A 22845-nucleotide genomic window follows, 5' to 3' on the forward strand; every position below is an offset into this window, starting at 1 on the left:
GCTGCCTGACATGCTGCGTATTTCCATCGTTAATGTTATGCTTAATGTTTGTTCGTTTTTAGAGCCATGTTTCAGAGCATTACCAAGAAAATTGTGGAGGAGTTGGACTCTGGCGGCCTCACACTGTTACCTGTGAAAAGCTTGAATGATGCTCGTAAATACAAACCACTTCACCTAGCCATCAAAAAGAAGAAAAAACTATTTTCCAAAAGAGAAAATTATGTTCCGACATCCGTCACACTGACAATCAAGGGATATGGGGAAAAAGCCGGAACGGGGTACTGATTTTGGATGATCAGCCATCATCATATTTGCTGGCTTGATGGGCTGAATGGCCTACTCCTGCACCTATTTTCTATGTTTTCTATTGTTCTCCCTCCCACGATGGGTGCAAACACAACGTTGATTCAGACTTGGGATTTCTGAGACCATTCGTGGTGTACACCATCTGTAAGGAACCTGGGTATCTTGCAAAGCAAGAAATAAAAATGAATATTTTTCAATTACTTTTTACATAAAGCAAAGACATTCATGTTGAAGTTGTACGGTCTTATTATTTAACAGATTGTGAATATTTTTACCAGATCAATGATTCAACAGTCCATGATCTGTCACAGATGCAAGTGCACAGTGAAATTCATTTTGCATTTACTGCACACACAGGCGCCACCATGTTAGCTGCTATTATTCAAAGTCCAAATTCCAGTCGGCCCACGCGACCGACGAGCCCTCGACATGATGAGGAAATAAGACTCCAGATAGATTTTGTATATTACCCTGCAGAGTTTTCTGGGCCAGAGAGGCGTTCTCTGTTATCTGAGAAGATCCAAAAATGCTCCTTAAGGAGAGACCAGTATCACCAACAGCAAGTTCCTGTTCCCATGTGCGTCTGACAGATGTTGATGTCACTGTATGGTTAATAAACACTGGCCAGTTCTCCGACGTTGTAACAGAAAATTGCGAGCAATAGATAACAGTCGATTTCTTTTCTTTTCCCAGCATTGAGTAGCGAGGACATCGCCAGCTACTCTTTCAGCAACTCGGTCGGTGCCCAAGCGGGTGCGGATGTCGGCCTTGTTAAAGCAGGGGCGAGCGTCTCAGGAAGTTCCTCAGATGCCATGTCAAGTGTGGAAATGAGAAAGCAAACAATCTCTGTAGTCACGCTGCTGGATGTTGCCAAAGGCAGGTAATCATTTGCACGGCACCAATGGCGCAGTGGTAGAGTTGATGCCTTACACAGCCAGACCCAGGTTCAATCCTGACTACGGGTGCTGTTTGCGCCTCGTTTGCATGTTCTTCCTGTGAGCTCATGGGTTTTCTCCAGGTGCTCTGGTTCCCTCTCACACGCCGAAGCTTATAGGTTTGTAGATTATTTGGCTTCAGTAAAAATTGTAAATTGTCCCTATCGTGCAGGATGGGGCTAGTGTATGGGGATCGCTGGTCGGCATGGACTAGATGGGCTGATGGGCCATCTCAGTGTTTCCACACTGTGTCTCCAAACTAAACTAAACTCACCCCAACCCAGGTTACCAAACCAAAATAAGATGACAATCTCAATGAAGAAGGCTCCCAACCTGAAGTGTTGTTTGTCCATTTCCCACCACAGATGCTGCCTGACCCAACGAGTTCATCCAGCAGGTTGATTATTACTCACAGTGTATTTCTCACTTCAATGTGGCGTTTGACAGCCTCTTGTACTTTGCTTATTCGAGAGTGAAAACCGCTGGCACCTTCTGTCAGATTCAGCTTTGCTTTAACTTGTCTTTTCAGAAAAGTATGACGTTTATAATTGAGCATTTGTTAAATAGATTTTCTGATATTCAGAAACATTCCACATTTTTTGCTGCTTTGACAGTTGGCTGAGGGAGAGAATCATAGAGTCATACAGCGTGGAAACAGGCCCTTCGGCCCAACCTGCCCACACTTACTAACATGCCCATCTACACTAGTCCCACCTGCCTGTGTTTGACCCATATTCTTCTAAACTTGTATTATCCATGTACCTGTCTAAATATTTAGTAAATGTTGTGATAGAACCTTCCTCAGCTACCTTATTCGGCAGCTCGTTCTATACACCCACAACCCTTTATGTGAGAAAGTTACCCCTCAGGTTCCTATTAAACCTTTTCCTTCGAAACCTTAAACCTATGTCCTCTGGTTCTCGATTCCCCTACTCTGGGAAAGAGACTCTGTGCATCTACCTGATCTATTCCTCTCATGATTTTGTACACCTTGCTTTATCTTTTCTTCATTTTAAACTACACTTGGATTATTACACACAGAATGATTCAAGTTGTTGTTATTTTTATTGACGACTTTGGTGAGCTTCAAATATAAGGTGCAGGGTGAATTGAAAAACTATTGTCTAACTATATCATCCATGCCATCATCTCCTCTTCTTTCAGAACTGATTAGTACCATTCTTCTTCATTCTATGTTTTCAGGACAGTGATCAGAGAATATCGGTTTGCGAAAAATCGGAAGAATGATGTCCATGTGATACTGGAAGTGATAGAGACGAAACAAGAATGTACTGTAAACAGCTCATTGAAGGCCGGAACAGCAATTAATTTGCTAATAAAGTTTCTGAAGGGGAGTACAACGTTTCTACTTGGCTTCAAGTGGCACTGGGAGAGCAGCTGGTCGAGTTGCTGCCTCACAGAGCCAGAGACCCTGCTTCAATCCCAACCTCGGGTGTTGTCTGCGTGGAGTTCATAAGTTCATAAGTTATAGTTGGAGGATTAGGCCCTTCGGCCCTTCCAAGTCTACCATACCAGTCAATAACGGCTGATCTATCTTCCCCTCTCAACCCCATTCTCCTGCCTTCTCCCATTAACACCTGACACCCGTACTAATTGAGGATCTATCAATCTCTGCCTTAAACATATCCATTGACTTGGTGTCCACAGCCAACTGTGGTAATGAATTCCACACATTCACCACCCTCTGACTAAAGAAATTCCTTCTCATCTTTCTAAAGGTACATCCTTTTATTCTGAGGCTATGCCCTCTAGTCCTAGACTATCCCATAGTGGAAACATGCTCACCACAGCCACTCTATCCAGGCGTTTCACCATTCGGCAAGTTTCAATGGGTGCCCGCTCATCATTCTGAACTCCACCGAACACAGGCCAAGTTATGTTAACCCAATCATTCCTGGGATCATTCTTGTAAACCTCCTCCGGACCATCCCTGTGCACATTCTCCCTGTGACCACCCGGTCATCCTGTTTCCTCCCACATCACAAAGACATGGGGGTTCGTGGGTGAATTGGCCGCAGTAGAAATAGTTCCCAGGTGTGTGGGAAGTGGATGAGAATGTGGGATAACATAGAACTAGCGTGAACGGGTGATCGATGGTCGGTGTGGACTCAGTGGGCCGAAGGGCCTGTTTCCATACTGTATTTTTAAAAATAATATTTGTATATTATGTTGTGTGCAATTCGTTATCCTTCAAAGCTGAGAAAAAGTTAAAACATTTCTGTGTGTAACTTTTAAAAAGTTAAAAACTTACCCTTTCTGGGACTATTTAAAGTGGATCATTTGCAATTGAGTTTGAAAAATGATTTGATGATTTAAACCATTTGGAATCTATTGTATTGATAATTGTTGATGAACTCACTTCTTTGTTTTACCATCAACGCTTTTCTGATAAAGTCATTGACCCACTCTCCACCGATGTAACGTGTATTTCCAGTATTCCCTCTTATTTTTCTGCAGCTTTTTATTAACCGTCTCACCTTTCGAGAATAATTTGCTGCCTCCCTCAGGCATGAAAAGTAGTGGCGGACTGTAATTTAAATTTCCACTTCAACTTTCTTCATCTTTTATTCCTCTGATGGGGCGGCACGGTGGCGCTGCGGTAGAGTTGCTGCCCCATAGCGCCAGAGACTCGGGTTCGATCCTGACCACGGGTGCCTGGCTATTCAGTGCTTCCACGTTCTTCTAGTAACCATGTGGGGTTTCTCCGGGCGCTCCAGTTTCCTTCCACACTCCAAAGACGCACAGATTTGCAGGTTATGTGTTGGAAGGAACTGCAGGTGCTGGTTTATACCGAAGATAGACACAAAATGCTGGAGTATCTCAGCAGAACAGGCAGCATCTCTGGAGGGAAGGAATGGGTGACGTCTCGACCTGAAATGTCGCCCATTCCTTATATGCTGAGATGCTGAGTTACTCCAGCATTCTGTGTCCATCTTAGGTTTGTTGGCTAATTGGCTTTAATTAAAAGATTGCAAAATTGTTCCAAGTGTTTAGGATAGTGCTCATGTACGGGGTGATCGCTGGTCAGCGCGACCTCGGTGGGCCGAAGGGCTTGTTTCCACGCTCCATCTCGAAAGTAAAGTCCAAAGTCTGATTTGTATGGCCCATTATAGTTTTAATTAAAATGTCAAATCTCTGTACACAACAGCAGTTCCTTCACTTGCGTTATAGTTGGGCCGTCTCCACATTCTCTCCAAGTCAGTTTTCATAGGTTTAACTTTCACAGTTAAATATTGTAGTTTTCTTTGTTGCCTTAGATTATAACTGGTTTCCTTATGAGTAGAAAAAAGAAGTTAACTTTTCCAGCTGGAACATCTGTTGCGTACAAGGTCGCTGAACTGACGATTACTCCAAATGATACTCTGGGTATGTAAAAGTATAATATCACAAAGAGAAGCAACTTTTTGAATCTCAGATTGATTAATAAATTGGTTATATTTCTTCAGCCATTTGACTCACAAAACGAATAACTGTTCTAATACCAAATCCTATTTTCCTGTTTCCTTAGAATTTATTTGGAGAGTGATCCAGTGTACTCCATTCTCATGTAAGTTGCCTCACATTTTCTATTTCACTCTGGGAAAAAAAACTTTTGTTTTACTCTGGAAATGCCACAAATCCAAACACATCCATTTTGTGTGACCCCCCCCCCCCCCCCAAGGAGATGAGGAGGACTGTTGTGGGAGTTTGTGGACTATCTACTGATCCTCTATCTTATAACTTTTTACTTTTTATGTTTTCACAAAATGTTTATAATAACACAAATGGTGGACGATGTGGGGACATAATGTGTCGTGGGCACGGTGACGCAGCTGGTAGAACTACTGCCTCACAGAGCCAGAGACTGGTGCTCAATCCTGACCTTGGGTGCTGCCAGTGCGGAGTTTGCATGTTCTCCCTGTGACCTTGCAAGTTCTCTCCCACATACCAAAGGCATGAGTGTTTGTAGGCTAATTGGCCTCTACAAATTCCCCCAATCTGTAGGGCTTGTATGTGAAAGTGGGATCACGTAGAACTAGTATGAACGAGCGATCAATAGTCGGCGTGGACTCGGTGAGTCAAAGCATCTGTTTCCATGATGTGGCTTTGATTTAGTCAATAAATAAGTCCAGGACCTTTAGCATGAAAACATTTCTCTACCTCATCATAACAAAGATAAGCATAATTGCTCTTTGTCACAGGGGAGTTTTTCAAAATACCTTTTTTGGAACATAAGAAATAGAGGTTGGGGCAGACCTTACAGCCCATTTTGATGATTGAGTTCTGATTAAGGGGCTTGGACCTCAGACGTTAACTCTATTTCTCCTTTCAAAGATGCTGCCTGACCCGCTGAGTGTTTCCACCATTTCTGTTCCCATTGAATCCTTGTGCCTGTCCCATCGTTCAAAAAGATCACAGCTCATCAGTGCCACTTAGAGACAGTGTCTTGCAACACGGAAACAGGCCCTTTGTCCCAACTTGCCCACACAGGCCAACTTGTGCCATCTACACTAGTCCCACCCACCTGCATTTGACCCATATCCCTCTAAACCCGTCCTATTCATGGACCTGTCTAAATGTTTCTTAAACGTTGCACAAAGTTAAATGTTCCAGCACAGGGAACATTTCCCTATCGCTGGAATCCCTTAATATGAAAAAAATATTAGTGTCTCGTTTGAACATGCCATAAATGAGAATCATTCTGCAAGACAGCCAACATGCAGTATTAAGGATAGACATAAAATGCTAGGGTAACTCAGCAGGACAAGCAGCATCTCTTGAGAGAAGGAATAGGTGATGTTTCGGGACGTGACCCTTCTTCAGATACATACAGTATTAATTCACAATGATAGGAGCAGAATTAGGTAATTTACCCATCAAGTCCACTCTGCCAAACATGTTGTTTCTATAGTCTGGTGCTTTATTTGTCACCTGTACCGAGGTACAGTGAAATTCATTTTTGTATACAGTTCAGTACAAGTATCACTATACATAAGCACTTAGATACACATTAGATAAGCATCTCAGATACAGTACAAGTGTACAGCCGTAGTACACTGGGACACAGTTTGGCGCCATTTCCAAGTCCCAGTTGTTGTAAATGCAGGGGTCTTGGTCTGACCGTGAAGGCCCGTTGCCATGGCGACGTTGCAGGGTCGTCCGGGCCAAGCGTAGCCGCGGTGTCCTCCGCCGCTGTAGGCCGCGCCCGGTCTAGCCGAGCCCCAGGCTGCTGCAGGGCCTCCAGCAAGTGGGGCCCACTCCCCCGTCCAGGCCGGGCACTCCCTCTATGATTCCGCGAAAAATCTCAGTCCCATTGTTTTCCAATTGCGTTGTTCAGATTTTGGCTTCAATTGTCAGGATCATAATTGAGCTGGTGAAAGATTTTACGAGAGATTCCGTCTTTTCGATCTCAGTTATAATTCTCTTTCATCTTCAGGATTTAACCGGAAAGCCCCACTTGTTGATTTACTTTCTGAGCTGGCGAAACTGGGTGCGGACAAGAAACCACTGTTCATCAACGTGATCCTTGAAATTCTTGTCCGTAGTGACAGCCTTTTGGTTCTTGATGAAATGGTTTGTACCAAGCGTTTTCTCACTTGCTTCTTTTCTCTCTGGCAACTTATTCCAAAAATTCACCTCATCTGTATGAAAAAGTCACACCTCAAAATGTTTCACCCACATCTTAAGCCTTGGGATCGTGGCTCTGAGCATGGACAGGAATACAAAGTTCGACACAAAGAGGGGTGCTGACACTTGACTGTATGTCTTGCACTGTTGCGTACACATGGAACATGGAAGTGAACAGAGGAGCAGGCCCTTCGGCCCACAATATCTGTGCTGAGCATGATGCCAAGATAATCTAATCTTATCTGCCTGCACGTGATCCATATCCTTCCATTCCCTGCATATCACACGCATATTCAAACGCCGCTTAAATGCCACTACCATGTCTGCCTCCACCGCCACCCCCGGCAGCGTGTTCCAGACACCCACTACTGTGTGTGTGTGTGTATGTGCATGTGTGTGTGTATGTGCATGTGTGTGTGTATGTGCATGTGTGTGTGTATGTGCGTGTGTGAGTGTGCGTGTGCGTGTGCACCTGTGCGTGTGTGCGTGCATGTGTGCGTGTATGTGCATGTGTGTGTGTGAGTGTGCGTGTGCACCTGTGGTGTGTGTGTGCGTGTGTGCATGTGCGTATGTGAGTGTGCGTGTGTGTGTGTGTGCGTGTGTGTTCGTGTGTGCGTTTGTGTTTGTGTAAAATAAACTTGCTCCACACATCACCTTTAGACGTTCCCCCTCTCACCATAAAGCTATGCCCCCCCAGTTTTTGACATTTCCACTCTGGAAATAGGGGACCAGACTGTCTACCCTACTTATACGTCTCATCATTTTATACACTTTTGTTAGGTCTCCCTTCAGCCTCCAGCATTCCAGAGAAAGTAACCAACTTCCCCTATTGTCCATTATCCAGCGTCCTGGGAAACCACCTCTGCACCCTCTCCAAAACCACAGTGAGATTGGAGCACCTCTCTGGGGAAGAAAGGGAATTCTGTGTTCGGCTTTAGCCATTGTACACCTCAGAAACGTTTTCAAGAGAGAGATAGATTTAGCTCTAAGGGCTAACGGAATCAAGGGATATGGGGAAAAGCAGGAACGGGGTACTGATTTTGGATGATCAGCCATGATCATATTGAATGGCGGTGCTGGCCCGGAAGTTCTCAATATTGTAAGTCACCAGTTCCAGAGACACAGTCCAGTGCCACGATGCGGCAGAGGTGAATTGGACAGTACCCGAACTTATGGATGGTCCTGTTCAGAAACTTGACACAGAGGGGGAAAAAGCTGTCCCTGAACCTGATGACGCGCACTTCAATGCTCCAGTACCTTCCACTGGACAGGTGCAGGGAGAAGGAGGAATGGCCGTGTTGAGGCAAAGATTTGATTATGTTGACTATATTTTTGTGGCAACGTGAAGTGCAGATGGAGTCAATGCAGGGAAGTCTGATCTGTGTGTTATACTCCACTTGCTGACCATGCTGTACGTTCTCAGCTGGACCAGATGTGTGATGATCTGCAGCCTGACTTCCAAGTGCTGAATCAGACGGAGGAAGATAACAGACCGTGCGTGGAGAAGATGTTGGATCTGTTGGGAATTAAGAAGGAAGTTCCACCAGGAAAGCCCCTCGCTCTCACCCCAGAGTCCAAAGGGATCATACAGGCGATAAACATTCTCATCCAGTCATTCAGCGGTAAGATTTGAAGTCTATTATAATCCCTTTCAGTTACAGAGCGTGTCTGTACAGAGTTTGTACGTTCTCCCCGTGACCTACCTGGGTTTCTTCTGAGATCTTTGGTTTTCTCGCACACTCCAAAGATGGACATATTTGTAAGTTAATTGGCTTGGTGTTTAAAATGTAAAATTGTCCCCAGTCTGTGTAGGGTAGTGTTAATGTGTGGGGATCGCTGGTCAGTGTGGATGCAGTGGGCCAAAGAGCCTGTGTTCATGCCGTATTTCTAAAACTCAAAGTAAAACTAGACAGTATGGATCAACATATCTCCCTCTGCCTCAGCTGCCTCAGTCGCAAGATGTAAAACCCACTTTTTTTAGTTTATGGTCACGTGTACCGAGATTCAGTGAAAAGATTTTGTTGCGTACTAACAAACAGGTATTGTCCCCTTGTGCAAACACGGGGCTGTTACAAATTTGTTTAGACTTTAGACTTAGATACAGTGCGGAAATAGGTTCTTCAGCCCACCGAGTCCGCACTGACCACCAATCACCCCGTATACTAGCACTGTCCCACACACGAGGGATAATTTACAATTTTACTGAAGTCAATTACCCCACAAACCTGCACGTCTTTGCGATGTGGGAGGCAACCGGAGCACCCACAGAAAACCCACGCGGCAAAGCAGAGGAATGTACAAACTCCGTACACAGCGCCCGTAGTCAGGATTGAACCGGGGCCACTGGCGATGTGAGGCAGCAACTCTACCGCTGCGCCACCGTGCCGCCCCAAACGATATTTTCGTGTGATTCTGCGAACAAGCAATGAGAAGACAAAGTCTGGTGATGGGTTTGGATGGGATGATGGTGTTAAAGGCTAAGTTAGGGTTGCTAAGTCGGAGTCTAACATGTGTGTCTGTGTGCATGCATGCATATGTGTGTGTGTCTGTGTGCATGCATGCATATGTGTGTGTGTGCATGCATGTGTGTGTGTGTGTGTGTGCATGCATGCATATGTGTGTGTGCATGCATGCACGTGTGTATGCTCGCATGCATCTCTGTGTGTACATGCATGCGTATGTGTGTCTGTGTGCATGCATATGAGTGTGTGTGTGCATGCAGGCATGTGTGTGTCTGTGCATGCGGTGTGCACAAATGCATGCTCGTATGTGTGTGCACATGTGGAAAGAAACAAGTTAGATTGAGAAAACAATTAAAAAGCAAATGAGCTCCTGGTCTTTATTAGGATAGATGTAGAGTAGAAGAGTGAAGAGCGATTTCGGGAGAAAGATTGAAGGTGAATCTCTGTGAAAAACGGGCTTAACTGTAACTGGAGTGTTGCCTGTCATGCTGTCACTGCTCTTTGGGATGAGAGTGGAAACCCTTGTGCAGAAAAGACTTGATTCATCCCACATTCAAGGAATGATTCTCCATGAGTAGAGAGGGACAATGTATTGCAGGACAGTGTGACTGATTCCGCTTCTTTTTCAGAAATGGATCCTGAAACTTTAATCCTGTTGGCAAGCAGTGTTGAGGCAAAGATTACAACCAAACATCTAAATCTGGTAAGAAATAAAAACAGTAAAACAGGTAAAGAAATAAAGCAAGTGTTCCTGTGAGACACAGCACAATTTCCCTGTGCTAACACTCTCCTCCGCCTGGCAGAACTTATCCTCACCCTCAACAACTTCTCCTTTGACACCTCCAACTGGCTCCAAATCAAAGGTGTGGCCATGGGCACTTGCATGGGCCCCAGCTATGCCTGCCTTGTTGCCAGCAATGTCGAACAATCCTTGTTCCAGGCGAACACTGGAATTGGATCTGCACTGGATTGGATCCGCCTCGATAGGGCGGCACGGTGGTGCAGCGGTAGAGCTGCTGCCTTACAGCGCCAGAGACCCGGGTTCGATCCTGACTACGGGTGCTGTCTATACGGAGTTTGTACATTCTCCACAAGACCCGCGTGGGTTTTCTCCGAGCACTTCGGTTTCCTCCCACACTCCAAAGACGTACAGGTTTGTAGGCTAATTGGCTTGGTGTAAAAATGTACAATTGTCCCAAGTGTGCATAGGGTGGTGTTAATATGCGGGGATCGCTGGTCGGCGCGGACTCAGTGGGCCGAAGGGCCTGTTTCCGCGCTGTATCTCTAAACTAAACTAAACTATGAGAGGGTGTTGCAAGGCCACAGGGGAAGGCTGAGGCTTTTGCGACTGTCTGCATTCCTGTTGCAGAGTTAGCATGAGCTGGAAGCATTGCATGGGTTACGGGGAGAAGGCAGGAGAATGGGGTTAGGAGGGAGAGATAGATCAGCCGTGATTAAACGGCAGTGTGGACCTGATGGGCTGAACGGCCTAATTCTGCTCCTATCCCTTATGACCTTATGATCTCTCTTGCACCGTTATCGTTTTATGACTGTGATTCTCATTCAATTTCCAGGTGACAATAATTAATGACGAGTGGTTCGATCGGCCTCTACATCTACGTGACCCCCTGAAGGTCGAGGAAGATCCTGAGAAGGTTCTGATCACTGAGCTCACTGATGAGGAGTTTGAAATAACTCAGCTGTTGCTGGAAGATTTTGGATTTCAACTGGATAGAGAAAGTGCTTCGGTTTTGCGTATTGAGAACCGTAAAAAAGGAGACGTACTTTGTCTCTTTGCTGCTCTGTATGGTCTCAATGCATTACGTAACTGAGCAGATGTGTTGTGCTTCATGCTCATTTTTCATGCTTCTTCTCTGACATTAGTTCATAAAGCATTGGAGCAGAATTAGGCCATTCAGCCCATTGAGTCTACTGCACCATTCAATCATGGCTGATCTATCTTTCCCTCTCCACCACTTTCTCCTGCCTTCTCCGCATAGCCTTAGCCCTTACTAATCAAGATTCTGTCAATCTCCACTTTAAAAATACCCAAAGACTTGGCATCCACAGCCGTCTGTGGCAATGAATTCCATAACTTCACCACTCTTTAGCTAAAGACATTCCTCCTCATCTCCATTCTAAAGTCAGGGGTCTGTCTCTCTCAAGGCACACCCAGTCTCCACATGTTAAAAGATGTCACGTAAAAAGCGTGCATCTGGAGAAATACACTACCCTTACTAATCAAGAACCTGGCAATCTCTGCTCTAAATAATTCCAAAAGATTTGGGTGGCAGCGGTAGAGTTGCTGCCTTATAGAGCTTACAGCGCCGGAGACCTGGGTGCTGTCTGTACGGAGTTTGTACGTTCCCCCCGTGACCGCGTGGGATTTCTCCGAGACCTTCGGTTTCCTCCCACACTCCAGGCATACAGGTTTGTAGGTTAATTGGCTTTGTATAAATGAAAATTGTTCAGTGTGTGTTTCGTATAGTGTTAATGTGCGGGGATCGCTGGTTGGCATGGACTCGGTGGGCAGATGGGCCAGTTTCTGCGCTGTATCTCTAAACTAAAAAAACTGAATTTGGTCTCTACCACCATCTGTGGGAATGCATTCCACAGATTCACCACCTTCTGACTAAGGGAATTCCACCACATCTCTTTTTCTAAAGGTATGTCCTTTTATTTTGAGGCTGCCCCCTCCGTTCCAAAACTCTCCCACTCGTGAAAACATCCGCTCCACATCCACTTTATCCAGACCTTTCGGTTTTCTGTGAACTTGATGGGAACATTCTCCCTTGGTCTCTCTTTGGCTGTTTGATGCTCAGTAAAACTCCATTAATCCGGCACATTTGGGAATTTGGTGGTTTTCCAGATTTATTCCAACACATGTGCAAGTCATTTAAAAAAAAAATTGTTGTGCATTCGCATTTCTCGGTAGGCTTCAGATAAGTGCAAGTAACAGAACTAGAGAAAGGAATGCAAGAGCAAGGGACACGATGAATGGAGGGGAGTGTTGGAATCAGCGTCACATTGAATGGATGGGGGGTGTTGGAATGAAGTGGAGGGGAATGTTGGAACCTGGACCCAGTGAGTGGACAGGAGGTGTTGAAACTGTAGTCACAGTCAATGGAGGGGAGCGATGTAACTTGGTCCCCAGTTAATGGTGGGGGGTGTTGGAATGGTGGTCCCAGGAGGTGGAGAGGAATGCTGGACAGAGGTTTCGCAGTGAGACAAGGGCAGTGTTGGCGCTGAGGTCTCAGTGAGTGGAGGGAGAGTGTTGTTATCAGGGTACCGGTGAGTGGAGGGATGTGCTGAAACTGGAGCCCCCCTTGGTGGAGGGAGTGCTAGACCATCGTCCTGTTGGATGGAGGGAGATCGCTGAAGCCGGGCTTCTGCGAGTGGAAATTGCAGTCATCTTCTGGTGGACCAGATATTGGACCATTGTGCGTAGACACAAAATGCTGGAGTAACTCAGCGGGGCAGGCAGCATCTGTGGAGAAAGGAATGGGGGATGTTTGGGGTCCAGACCCTTCATCAGACTGACCAATGGGGTTCCATATCGTGAGATGGCAGATTACTGGAGTTTTACTGTCATTTATAGTTGCAGAGGGCATCTTTAATGTCCCGTGTTTGCCTGGAGCATTATACAACTGCTAGGTATGGATTTAACTCTCCTTCCTCTTCTCTTGCTGGTTGGGAAGTGCTGTGGGTTTGCAATGTATCGCTTTTCACTTTGCTTTAATAAAGAGCTGGCATTTAAGTGATTTGTGTTTAACACCTTCGACAACCTCTGGGCATTCCTAAGGAACTTGCAATGAACCAGCAAATGAAACTTTTCATAAGTGTTCCCAGTTCCAATGCAAGAAAATTCACAACCTAGCTGCACCCAACGAGATGTTACAAACAGTTGGGCAATATTGACCAGGTAATCTACTCGTTGTTTGAAGGATGAATATAGACGAGGAGATCAATGTCTGAAGAACGGTCCCAATCCGAAAAATCGTCTTTAGTTTAGTTTAGAGACACAGAGCGGAAACAGGCCCTTCGGCCCACCGAGTCCGCCCCGACCAGCGATCCCCACACATTAACACTACTCTACATACACTAGCGACAATTTACATTTACACCAAGTCAATTAGCCTTCAAACCTGTACGTCTTTGGAGTGTGGGAGGAAACTGAAGATCTCGGAGCAAACCCACGAGGAGAACGTACAAACTCCGTATAGACAGCATGCGTAGTCAGGATTGACCTCGGGCCTCTGGCGCTATAATGTACTAGCTCTACCGCTGTGCCACCGTGCTGCTAATCCATTTTCTCTAGAGATGCTGCCTCATCTGCTGAGTTACTTCAGCATTTTGTGTCTTTCAATTATTGTCTTGTGGTTAAATGTAAGAACGCACACAAGAAAGACTACTTCCTTCTACATAAGAAAACACCTTGAAGCCTGTACGTCTTTGGGATGTGGGATGAAACCGGAGCACCTGGAGGAAGCCCACGAGGTCACAGGGAGAACATACGAACTCCATACAGACAGCACCCGTAGTCTGCCATAGAGGGAGTACAGAGAAGGTTCACCAGATTGATTCCTGGGATGGCAGGACTTTCATATGAAGAAAGACTGGATAGACTCGGCTTGTACTCGCTGGAATTTAGAAGATTGAAGGGGGATCTTATAGAAACTTACAAAATTCTGAAGGGGTTGGACAGGCTAGATGCAGGAAGATTGTTCCCGATGTTGGGGAAGTCCAGAACAAGGGGTCACCGTTTAAGGATAAGGGGGAAGTCTTTTAGGACCGAGATGAGAAAGTGTTTTATCACACAGAGAGTGGTGAATCTGTGGAATTCTCTGCCACAGAAGGTAGTTGAGGACATTTCATTGGCTATATTTAAGAGGGAGTGAGATGTGGCCCTTGTGGCTAAAGGGATCAGGGGGTATGGAGAGAAGGCAGGTACAGGCTACTGAGTTGGATGATCAGCCATGATCATACTGGCTCGAAGGGCCGAATGGGAGGAGTTGGCTGCGCCTAACGGCTGCGGCTCTGGCAGTCTGTTGTCTTTTTTTCTTTTTTTTTGTTTGTGTCGGTGTTGGGATGGTTTTTGTTTCTGTTTTTGGCTGTGTATGTGTGGTGGGGGTGTGTGGTGGGGGTGTGGGGTGGGGTGGGGGGGTGGGGCGGGGGGAAACCTTTATTTTATTAGGTCTCTTCCCCGGGGCGCGGCTCGGCTGCGGGCCTTAACATTGCCGGCGCAGCTCGGCTGCGGGACGTTTCAGTGCCCGGTGCGGCTCGGCTGCGGGCCTTAACATTGCCGGCGCAGCTCGGCTGCGGGCCGTTTCAGTGCCCGGTGCGGCTCGGCTGCGGGCCTTAACATTGCCGGCGCAGCTCGGCTGCGGGACGTTTCAGTGCCCGGTGCGGCTCGGCTGCGGGCCTTAACATTGCCGGCGCAGCTCGGCCGCGGGACGTTTCAGTGCCCGGTGCGGCTCGGCCGCTGGACTTAACATCGCCCGGTGCGGCCGCGGGACGTTTCAGTGCCCGGTGCGGCTCGGCCGCGGGACGTTTCAGTGCCCGGTGCGGCTTGGCCGCTGGACTTAACATCGCCCGGTGTGGCCGCGGGACGTTTCAGTGCCCGGTGTGGCCGCGGGACGTTTCAGTGCCCGGTGCGGCTCGGCCGCGGGACGTTTCAATGCCCGGTGCGGCTTGGCCGCTGGACTTAACATCGCCCGGTGTGGCCGCGGGACGTTTCAGTGCCCGGTGCGGCTTGGCCGCTGGACTTAACATCGTCAGCGCTGTTCGGCCGCGGGACGTTTCAGTGCCCGGTGCGGCTCGGCCGTTGGACTTAACATCGCCCGGTGTGGCCGCGGGACGTTTCGGTGCCCGGGGCGGCTCGGCCGGGGGGCCTTCCATCCCCTTGCGGGGGCTGTGCGTGTCGTTTGCCTCGGTAGGGGTCGAGCTGCCTGTCCGTGGGTGCGGGGGGAAGAGAGGGGAAGTTTTGTTGCCTCCATCACAGTGAGGGGGTGTTTGGAGTCACTGTGATGGATGTTTGTGTTGGGGTCGGGTGTCCTGTGTTCTTTTCTTTTTTGCTGTATTTTGTGTGACTGCTGAAATTTCGCTCGGTGTTGTGCCGAGTGACAATAAAGTGTTGTTATGTTATGTTATGTTATGGCCTACTCCTGCACCTATTTTCTATGTTTCTATGTGTGGAGGTCCAGTGCTGTCAAGGTTCGAGACCCTTCTTCTCGATACTGTTGCCCACAAGGCTACATTCTCAGGTCACTGCTCTGGAGGCAGCTACAAAGTTGGGGATCCAGTTTCCCCACAGACAGACGGCAGCGAACTCCAACAGCAGGTGGGTGCAAGCGGGGACGGGGCAGCTCAGGAAAAAAGTGTGGAGTGGGGGGGGGGGTGTCAGTGTGGATTGCCAGGTGCGGCGGGTGGGGAGGTGGTGGGAAGAGGCGGTGGGCGGGGAAGGGGAGGGGAAGGTGTGAGCTGCGTTGGTGGGGAGGAAATTGGGACAAGAGGAGGGGGTGAGGTGGGGCGGGGAGGTGCGGTGACGGAGAGGAGGGGAGAGGGGAGCGGATAATGAGGAGGGGGCGCCCTTGAGGAGAGGAGAGGGGCGGTGGGGGGGAGCAGATGTGGGGGGAGGGGAGGGGTGGGAATAGGCGAAGGTGGGGGAGGATTGCTGGTGAACAAATCTCCCCGTTTGTTCCCAACCCCTGGAATTCAATTCTCACCCGAGTTCAAGAACCGCGTTACGGGGACCCAGCGCCGGAGATTAACCCGGGTCAGGAGATTAACCCGGGTCAGGAGATTAACCCGGGTCAGGAGATTAACCCGGGTCAGGAGATTAACCCGGGTCAGGAGATTAACCCGGGTCAGGAGATTAACCCGGGCCAGGCACTTTCGAATGCCAAATAAAAGTCCCTCAGAATATGGAAACACAAGAGACTGTAGAAGCTGGAATTTTTAACAAACCACGAACTGTTGGAGGAACTCAGCGGGTCAGGCAGGTCAGCGGGTCAGGCAGCATCTGAGGAGGGAATGGACAGGAGACATTTCGGGTTGGAACCCTTCTTCGAAAGGGAGTGTTGCATTTATATAACACCTTTCACGTCCCTCGGGACATCCCAGAAGCTCTTCACCCTTCACTGTTAACTTCACCGCCACCGTAAGGGTAGGTAATGAATGCGGGTCAGATGTCTTGTTTATCAGTGGGGTGCAGGAAGCAACTGCAGATGCTGGTTTACACCAAAGATACACACAGAATGCTGGAGTAACTCAGCGGGACAGGCAGCATCTCTGGAGAGAAGGAATGGGTGACGTTTCGGGTCGAAACTCTTCTTCAGACTGTTGGGGGTGGGGGGGAAGTGGAATCTGTTTGAACATTAAATTCTCCAACTTCCCCAACCTCCTCTTTCTCCCCCCTCCCTCCCCAAATCAGTGCGCTCCCACTATCTCCCACCCACCACCCCAGCCAAGAAGGGTCTCGACCCGAAACGTCACCCACTCCTTCTTTCCAGAGATGCTGCCTGTCCCGCTGAGTCGCTCCCGCATTTCGTGCCGGTCTTTCAGCGACAGGTCACGTTGTTCGAGAAATATATAATCCTTTAAACGTCGGTGAAAGTAAGAGTTGCAATTTTTTATGGCACCTTTGGGAATTATGGGATGTCCCAAATGGCCGTAGTGAGAATTGGAAGCACAGTCCGTGTTGTGAACGCACCAGCTAAAGTAATCGCAGAAAGAATCGTCCGACAGCAACACACCTGCGCTTTAAACCCTGGCCCAATCGCGTCTGTCGGAGGTGTGGTGGGACCGAGTGACTATGGGGCAAACTATGGGGGTGGGATGGACAGGGCACCATCCAGGTGTGCAGCCCACGGTGTTTGTAGATTACATTTCTAAATATTTCACAAATGAATCTCCCCATTGCAAACATATGATGGTGTTAATTGATGAGGTTCACAGATGAACATCCAGTTATTGGCCAGTTATCAATGAGCACGCAAATTTACTTGGACCAACTCCAAGACACCTCCCTCCCCTTTCTTGATCTCACAGTCTGCTCCATCACAGGAAATAGACTAAAGACTGACGTCTATTACAAACCCACTGACTCCCACAACTATCTCCACTACACTTCTTCCCACCCTGCTTCCTGCAAAGACTCTATCCCCTACTCCCTATTCCTCCGTCTACGCTGCATCTGCGCCCAAGATGAGATGTTCCATACCAGGGCATCCGAGATTATCTCATTTTTTCGGGAACGGGGGTTCCCCTCTCCCATCATAGATGAGGCCCTCGCTCGTGTCTCCTCGGTACCCCGGAGCTCCGCCCTTGCTCCCCCTCCCCCTAGTCGCACATGAGACCGAGTCCCCCTGGTCTTTACCTTCCACCCCATCAGCCATCGTACACAACACAGAATCTTCCAAAATTTCCGTCACCTCCAACGGGATCCCACCACGAGCCACATTTTCCCATATCCGCCCCTTTACACCTTCCGCAGAGGCCGTTCCCTTCCGCAACTCCCTTGTTAACTCATCCCTTCCCATCCAAACCATCCCCTCCCCAGGTACCTTCCCCTGCAACCGTGGAAGATGCAACACCTGTCGTTGTACCTCCTCCCTCGACTCTGTCCAGGGACATCGACAGTCCTTTCGGGTTAGGCAGAGGTTCACTTGCACCTCATGCAACCTCGTCTACTGTATCCATTGTTCAAGATATGGAAGGTATTTATTCACAAAATACTGGAGGTCAGGCAGCATCTCGGGAGAGAAGGAATGGTTGACGTTTCGGATCGAGACCCTTCTTCAGACTGGGACAAGATATGGACATCGGCGGGACCAAACGCAGACTGGGCGATGGTTTCACGGAACACCTTCGCTCAGCCCGCCTGAACTACTAGCTTCTCATTTTCACCCTACAAACAGCTAACAGTGGCCTATTTGCTTCATCATTGTTACTTTTTTTGCACATCTTTCATTCATTGTTCTTTACCTCTCCTCATCAACGTCTGTATCCCTCGTTTCCCATATCCCTAACCAGTCTGAAGAAGGGTCTCCACCCAAAACGTCACCTTTCCTTCTCTCCAGAGATGCTGCCTGTCCTGCTGAGTTAATCCAGCTTTTTGTGTCTGTTATGTTCAGCACGGCATAAAGATAAAGTACACTCACACGCTCGATGCCTGAATCGCGCCAGAACTTTATTTACCCATTGTTCTCCGCTAATGAGGAACACCCACTCATTAACATGGCACATGAATACATTACACTGCGCTCCCTTTGTTAATGTATTAAATCCAAGTACTCAGTTACAATTTTGGTGTTGTGATACTTGATTTAAACCAATACTTTTACCATATTTACAAAATTTCAAATGATAAACATATCACATTTATTTTACATATTCACACATTTTCGTTTTAACTTGTGGAGTGAGTTATCTAACTTACAAATGTAACCTAATTACTGGTTTGCGGTTCCTGCCTGATCGTATAACAGTAACAGGTGCAACAGGCGTAACAGACGTACGTGTAGACCCAACTGTCGAGTCAAGAAGTTGACCCAGAACAGGCCCATCCCAGCCAAGAAGGGTCACGACCCGAAACGTCGCCCATTCCTTCTCTCCAGAGATGCTGCCTGTCCCGCTGAGTCGCTCCAGCTTTTTGTTTCTCATCTTAGGCGTGAAGAAGGTTTGTTTCATTTCGGGATCTGAGCAAAACTGGTCAATTGAGTGGTTGCACGGGCAGGCGCGTTCACAGCTTCTGACCCGCGGTGATTGTCGCACTACGCGGTCTGGGGGGCACGCCGTGTGTTGCGGACAAGCGCTCACCGGGGCCAGGGGTTGCCAACCTTCTCCGTCCCGTTTACCCCAGACAAATTTTCAGCCAGTGAGTTGTGAATCTGTGGAATTCTCTGCCTCAGAAGGCAGTGGAGGCCAATTCTCTGAATGTATTCACGAGAGAGCTAGATAGAGCACTTAAGGATAGCGGATTCAGGGGGTATGGGGAGAAGGCAGCAACGGGGTACTGATTGAGAATGATCAGCCATGATCACATTGAATGGCGGTGCTGGCTCGAAGGGCCGAATGGCCTCCTCCTGCACCTATCGTCTATTGTTCTAATCAAGAATTTATCCATCGCTGCCTTAAAAGTAGCCACTGACGTGGCCTCCACAGCCCTCTGTGGCAATGAGCTCCACAGATTAACTACCCTCTGACTAAAGACGTTCCTCCTCACCTCCTTTCCAAAAGAGCGCCCTTTAATTCTATAGCAATGGCCTCTGGTCCCAGACTCTCCCATCAGTGGAAACATCCTCTCCACATCCACTCTATCTGTGTCTTTCATTATTCTATACGTTTTAATCAGGTCCCCTCTCAATCTTCGAAACTCTAGTGTGTGGACGTCCAGTGCTGTCAAGGGTCGAGACCCTTCTTCTCAATACCGTTGCCCACAAGGCTAAATTCTCAGGTCACTGCTCTGGTTCCTTACAGAGCCAAATTCTGCTCTCCCTCCATTTACAAGTTTGCAGATGATAGCAAAAGGGCCACCTGTGGTTTGGGGGCTGATCTCAAACAATGAGGGCAGGGAGTGAATGAAGGAGAGAGTGGGCTGACAAGGAAGGTTGGCACCATAACAACAACCTCAATGTGAGCAAAATGACGGAACTGGTGATCGACGCCAGGAAGGGCCTGTTCCTGTATGTTCCTTTGTTGTATGTTTTCTACGGAAAAAAGGTGGGGCAGGACAAAGCCTGGCAGTCACAGGTGGGTGTATGCAGGTGGGTGTATACAGGTGAGATGGTGGGGTGGGGAGGGGGTCGTTATGGGGAGATGATTGGACACAGGCCAATGTGAATTCTCCAAGTTTTAGGTAAGTAACCTTAAGTCTTAAACCGCCTCCCCACCGCTTCCCTCAATAAAGAGGGGGCTACATCGAGGGCTCCGAATGCATTAGACCGGCCTTGTGTATTTAACTGGCATGAATCTGGAGGCAGCTAGAATGTTGGGGATCCAGTTTCCCCCACATTCCCCTGTCAGGAGGTGAGCTGATCCTCCCGCCCGCGGGGCAGCGGCGCCGGGTACCTGTCAGACAGACGGCAGCGAACTCCAGCAGCAGGTGGGTGCAAGCGGGGACGGGGCAGCTCAGGCCACCGTGCGGAGTGGGGGGATTCAGTGTGGATTGCCAGAGGCGGCGGGTGGGGAGGGGGTGGGGAGAGGCGGTGGGCGGGGTGGGAGAGGGGAGGGTGTGAGCTGCGTTGGTGGGGAGGGAACTCGGACAAGAGGAGGGGGGTGAGGTGGGGAGGGGAGGTGCGGTGACGGAGAGGAGGGGAGAGGGGAGCGGATAATGAGGAGGGGGGCGCCGTGGAGGAGAGGAGAGGGGCGGTGGGGAGGGGAGTGGATGAGGGGGGAGGGGAGGGATGGGGAGAGGAGAGGGTGGGGGAGGATTGCTGGTGAACAAATCTCCCCGCTTGTTCCCAACCCCTGGAATTCAATTCTCACCCGAGTTCAAGAACCGCGTTACGGGGACCCAGCGCCGGAGATTAACCCGGGTCAGGAGATTAACCCGGGCCAGGCACTTTTGAATGTCAGGCAGGTCAGCGGGTCAGGCAGCATCTGAGGAGGGAATGGACAGGAGACATTTCGGGTTGGAACCCTTCTTCGAAAGGGAGTGTTGCATTTATATAACACCTTTCACATCCCTCGGGACATCCCAGAAGCACTTCACCCTTCACTGTTAACTTCACCGACACCGTAAGGGTAGGTAATGAATGCGGGTCAGATGTCTTGTTTATCAGTGGGGTGCAGGAAGCAACTGCTGATGCTGGTTTACACCAAAGATAGACACAGAATGCTGGAGTAACTCAGCGGGACAGGCAGCATCTCTGGAGTGAAGGAATGGGTGACGTTTCGGGTCGAAACTCTTCTCCAGACTGTTGGGGGTGGGGGGGAAATGGAATCTGTTTGAACATTAAATTCTCCAACTTCCCCAACCTCCTCTTTCTCCCCCCCCCCTCCCTCCTCCCTCCCCAAATCAGTGCGCTCCCACTATCTCCCACCCACCACCCCAGCCAAGAAGGGTCTCGACACGAAACGTTACCCATTCCTGCTCTCCAGAGATGCTGCCTGTCCCGCTGAGTCGCTCCAGCTTTTTGTTTCTAATCTTAGGCGTGAAGAAGGTTTGTTTCGTTTCGGGATCTGAGCAAAACTGGTCAATTGAGTGGTTGCACGGGCAGGCGCGTTCACAGCTTCTGACCCGCGGTGATTGTCGCACTACGCGGTCTGGGGGGCACGCCGTGTGTTGCGGACAAGCGCTCACCCGGGGCCAGGGGTTGCCAACCTTCTCCGTCCCGTTTACCCCTGGCAAATTTTCAGCCAGAGAGTTGTGAATCTGTGGAATTCTCTGCCTCAGAAGGCAGTGGAGGCCAATTCTCTGAATGTATTCACGAGAGAGCTAGATAGAGCACTTAAGGATAGCTGATTCAGGGGGTATGGGGAAAAGGCAGGAACGGGGTACTGATTGAGAATGATCAGCCATGTGGTTTGGGGGCTGATCTCAAACAATGAGGGCAGGGAGTGAATGAAGGAGAGAGTGGGCTGACAAGCAAGGGTGGCACCACAACAACAACCTCAATGTCAGCAAAATGACGGAGCTGGTGATCGACGCCAGGATAAAGAGGGGGCTACATCGAGGGCTCCGAATGCAATAGACCGGCCTTGTGTATTTAACTGGCATGAATCTGGAGGCAGCTAGAATGTTGGGGATCCAGTTTCCCCCACATTCCCCTGTCAGGAGGTGAGCTGATCCTCTCGCCCGCGGGGCAGCGGCGCCGTGTACCTGTCAGACAGACGGCAGCGAACTCCAGCAGCAGGTGGGTGCAAGCGGGGACGGGGCAGCTCAGGCCACCGTGCGGAGTGGGGGGATTCAGTGTGGATTGCCAGGGGCGGCGGGTGGGGAGGGAGTGGGGAGAGGCGGTGGGCGGGGAAGGAGAGGGAACCCTTCTTCGAAAGGGAGTGTTGCATTTATATAACACCTTTCACATCCCTCGGGACATCCCAGAAGCACTTCACCCTTCACTGTTAACTTCACCGACACCGTAAGGGTAGGTAATGAATGCGGGTCAGATGTTTTGTTTATCAGTGGGGTGCAGGAAGCAACTGATGATGCTGGTTTACACCAAAGATAGACACAGAATGCTGGAGTAACTCAGCGGGACAGGCAGCATCTCTGGAGTGAAGGAATCGGGTCGAAACTCTTCTTCAGACTGTTGGGGGTGGGGGGGGGAGTGGAATCTGTTTGAACATTAAATTCTCCAACTTCCCCAACCTCCTCTTTCTCCCCCTCCCTCCCCAAATCAGTGCGCTCCCGCTCTCTCCCACCCACCACCCCAGCCAAGAAGGGTCTCGACCCGAAACGTCACCCACTCCTTCTCTCCAGAGATGCTGCCTGTCCCGCTGAGTCGGTCCGGCATTTCGTGCCTGCTTTCAGCGACTGGTCACGTTGTTCGAGAAATATATAATCCTTTAAA

Source organism: Rhinoraja longicauda, chromosome 29 (genome assembly GCF_053455715.1).
Source record: "Rhinoraja longicauda isolate Sanriku21f chromosome 29, sRhiLon1.1, whole genome shotgun sequence".
In the NCBI taxonomy this organism is placed as follows: Eukaryota; Metazoa; Chordata; class Chondrichthyes; order Rajiformes; family Arhynchobatidae; genus Rhinoraja; species Rhinoraja longicauda.